This window comes from Tiliqua scincoides, chromosome 3, assembly GCF_035046505.1.
Source record: "Tiliqua scincoides isolate rTilSci1 chromosome 3, rTilSci1.hap2, whole genome shotgun sequence".
Taxonomy (NCBI): domain Eukaryota; kingdom Metazoa; phylum Chordata; class Lepidosauria; order Squamata; family Scincidae; genus Tiliqua; species Tiliqua scincoides.
Genome location: NC_089823.1, coordinates 86791012 through 86795373, shown reverse-complemented (window position 1 = coordinate 86795373; position 4362 = coordinate 86791012). Strand labels below are relative to the sequence as shown.

The 4362-nt window shown below is 41.1% G+C and overlaps 1 pseudogene; it reads left to right on the top strand.

Annotated features, from left to right (window-relative positions):
- The first annotated feature begins 549 nt into the window (after positions 1-549).
- Positions 550-665, top strand: LOC136646658 (5S ribosomal RNA; annotated as a pseudogene).
- Positions 666-4362: the final 3697 nt, after the last annotated feature.

The following is a 4362-nucleotide window of genomic DNA, read 5'->3' as shown; positions in this document are numbered from 1 at the left end:
CATGACACATCAGTGACAAACTAGAGAATCTCTCTGTGTAGACTTAAAAAACCGAGGTTTACTTATGGCTCGTCATTGAATTGAAGGGGTGAGGGTCACTGAAGGCTTTTCATTCTACCTCTTTACCTAGCTTGGTGGGGTTAGCTACCCTATTGCTGGACCCATGCCAGGCTCAGCAGGAGGAGTAACCAGAATCCTTTGTCTTTTGGGAATTCCAGACCTGGAGACAGCAAATACACACAAGACCTGTATAGAAGGATACTATGTGGCCATTCTATAATAATGTCAGATTCAATCAAAAGCTAAGACTGCTCCAGGAAGATGTCTCAGTCATATTTTGGATGCTAGGGCAACCGAAAAACACACACACTAGAAAGCTCTAAAAAATAGAGGAAAAATAGGCAAAAATGCTCCAGGCTCATTCTTTGAAACAATAATAGTTTGGGGGAGTAAAAGATGCTAAGTAAATTCAAAATGACAGATGTGAATGTAAAAATATAACTGGTGAAGCCTCTCTGAATTCAAGAACCCAAAAATCAAAAAATCAAAAAATATGGATTTACCCTGCACATGCCCGATCTCATCTGATCTCGGAAGCTAAGTAGGGTCAGGCCTGGTTAGTACTTGGATGGGAGACTGCTTGGGAATACCGGGTGCTGTAGGCTTATACCATAGTCTTTCGAGACTGAAGGTTGCCAACCATTTGGATATATGAAATAAGTTTTTGGAAAACATTTGTCTATTTTCTTCAACAGAGGCAGTCACATCAGTCATGAAACCAAATTATGTGAATCTATAGCACGTCGTTGTCGTTGTCGTCGTCATCATTGCAACAGCAACAACAACAACAACAAAAACAAACTATCAACACCACTTTGGGCTTATCCCTAACTGCCCTTCATTCCTTTTGTGGTGCATAAATCCTACCAAGATGAAATGCTCTGAAAATGAGCAAGAAGTCCAAGAAGGCAAGCTGGTGGCAACCACTGGTAATTAGTAGCATAACCTGGGAAGCTGGTGAGAAAGAGGCTGCAGGTCTCAAAGACAAAGCCTGGGTGGGAAGCAGGAGCTGCTTGACCTTGGACAGCTCCAAGGTGACAGACAAGTTGATCCAATTGAGTTGTAGAGCTCAACTAATGTCATAAATCATAAGGCCTTGCTGGATGTTCCAAGACCAAGCCCTTGTGGAAACTGAACAGGATCATGCTTTGCTATGTCTACTACATTCTGTGGCTTCTGTAGTTGATAACCCAGGCAAGGATTTTCTGTGGAGCACAGAGACATAGGCAGTTGGAGCTTCAATTCCCTGGAAAGTATCAACTTCTTAGGAGGTCTGAGCTACTGGTTCACGGTCTAGACCCTTTTTCACACAGGGATATGTTGTCTGCTCCTCCTTACCTGCTTCTTTTCAAATGGGGCCACTGTTTCCTGAACACTTGCAATTTCCTTGATTCCACTTTCTCTAGGATCAGTGTCAGAAGCAGAACTAGGAGCATAATTTCCTCCTATCCCATTGCATTTGTTTTCCTTTCCATGATTTCTCTGCAACTATTACAGGACTATTTCATGTTCCCACCAGAGCGAGAGGGGAGATGATGCCTTGCAGTGCATTCTGCTGTTAAACATGTCCACTATCTTCAAGACAGTGTGACCTCAACGGAAATTCACTCAAGAAGAAAAAGGAAAGTGATGAAAAGTTGAAAAATGACAATAAAACATTTATGTTGGCAGTCAGTGATAGTGCATATTTAGCTCAATTGAACCAACCCTGATTTTGCCCCATCACTGAACATGAGTGCACAATTAATGGCCACAGCACCCAACCAAGGAGTATGGGTGAGTCTTCTCTGTGGACATGCTTCTGATGCATGGTTTAGAAACTGAAGCAAGAAACCATTCTTAATTCTCTCTCATTCAGCCATGTCTAATTGTATCATTTAAATGATTATTGCTGCCATTAATTTTTTTCAGTTTCAATGGGCCTTTCTTTTCTTTTTTTCAAGCAAGCTTAAGCTTGATCTTTCCCAGTATGCAAAGATTGGGGGGGGGGGGATTTTTCCCAAATAACACACTTGACTTTATGAAGTGAGCCAGGGTGGGGTGGTGGGGAAGGAAAGAGAAAGTTGTGCAGATTTCCTGCCCACACTTCAAAAGGGGTTCTCTTTTTCCCCTCCTCCTCCATGATTTCCTTTCCTATTAGCTTCACTTTGTTGGCTTACGATTCTAAAATGCACCAGGAGTCAACCCCAGTGCAAACCTGATATTAAAAACTAACAGGCTAATGCTAGGCAAAACACACTCTTCTCCTGGTTTCAAAGAAAGATTTTTTTTTCATAAGTGCAGCCATGCTTTTCTAATAAAAATTCATTAAACAATGGTTATGAGGGATGAAATGTGGGGGCAGGGAAAGCATATAATCAAGTGAAGCCCCTTTGAAGTTGTGTGTGTGTGTGTGTGTGTGTGTGTGTGTGTGTGTTTTCAAAAAAAGAAGGCAAACAATTTGGTTGTTAGTGTTGCACAGTTCCCCTTATGAAAAGAGAGACCACGGACATTTACTCCCATTTAGGAGAGGAAAGAAGGTGAAGGCCTTCCTGCAACCTCATGATTTTTATTCCGCACACAAGGGTGCCGAAGTCCCTTTTATGTCCCTTAGTTTACATTGTTGAGGGTATAAACGGGACTAGTCCAAACTGCCTAATTCGTTTATGTAAAGTAAAAACAAATGTAGAAGCCCTTCACTCTTTTTATTGTTAACATCCCATTGGGAGGCAGGAGAGTAAATATTTGAAAAGTTTAAAGCCATCGACTTAAGCTTAATAATAATGCTGGGTTTCGAGTAACAGAGAAGAGTACAAGTTGTTGGAAGATCAAAGATTGGAGGGAGTTTTATAGCAGATCTGGGCACAAATCTCCTGGGAGGGGTAAATCTTCAGAACTCGCCTTTTCCAGTGTTTCATTGTAATCGTTTGACATCTCAGGAGCAAAAAAGTGATGAGGAGAGAATTCAAACAGTTTTCTTGCGACCTTCTCCAGAAAGGTTGGCTGGGAAAAGTTGGCATGGAGAGTTTTTTTTTTTTGGGGGGGGGGGTTGTGGCATGAAATATAAGAGAGAAGCAGTAGCAACAAGCAAGCATCACCCTTTTCCTCTGATCTGTGGACTGTGTATTAATTGAAGGCTGAATTATCTCTCTAAACAGGATCACTCAACAGTCTACCTGGATTTATGTTCAAGCATCGGTGCTTGTCAGCAATTTTTTTTTAAAATTGTCTACCTGTTGAGAAGCAGCAGTCTTTACATTTCTTCGAAGCCACGCTGCTCCTTTCATCTGGAGGGGGGAAAAAAGCAAGCAAGAAAGAAAAAGAACAGGAGTGTGTTATACTCGGGCCACAGGCATGATTTCATATGCTTTGAATAAAAAGGGGAAAAACAGAGAGGGAGAAAGAATGCAGAGAAGAGTAGCAGGTAATGAATAATGCCAAATAATAATGGGGAGGTGCACATTGGGGTTTTTTTTTTTTCAGGGGGAGGGGGTTATCCCAGGAAATCTGTTTAGAGCAATTAAAAAAATAAAGAACTGAAATTCAAAGAGGAATTGGATGGTAGGTTTATTTCCCCCACATACTGAGCAAGGTTTTAGTCATCTGGTTTTCAATGATAAAAAACAATGGAGTCATCAGCCATCACACACAGGCTTGCATGTTACCTAATGAATATTTAAAACAACCCCATGGAATTTTTCTCTTCCTTTTTTTTTAAAAAAAAATATGGCGATACATTTCAGGTTTTGACTAACACGAATATCCTACAGGGACTGCCATCTTGTTTAGTTACACACAAATTCTACTCTCTTATTTTGGTGTGAAAATGTAACACTTCAAGGGGGGGAACAATATATCTACTTCAGCTGTTTCTGATGTGCATTTTATGGGTTTCTTTCCACATGGAACCTCCAGATGTAGAACAGACCCTGCTCAGCTACTTTCTGTGCAGACCTTTATAGCAGAAACACAAAGGCAACCGAAAGAAGAAAGAGAGAGGGGGGGCGGGGGAGGAATTATTGAAAATCAATATCATAATAATGGCACTGGCTTTCTGTGCTTTTACACAGCGGCCAATTAGGAGCAATTTCCGAAAGTTGTCAACTGGTGGCCAAACAAATAGTGGCAATAGCGCTGATCTCATAAAGGCCTATTTGTCTTCTTACCACTGTGCTTCACGAAAGAGATGTCCGAGTGCAAATGTCTAATGGAATCATAACTCAGCCAATGATAAAAAAAAAGGAATACAAAAGAAAAGAATATCTTCATCATCACTGGATGAATTTGGAGGATGAGGACCGGGTGACAATATACCAGGTTGTG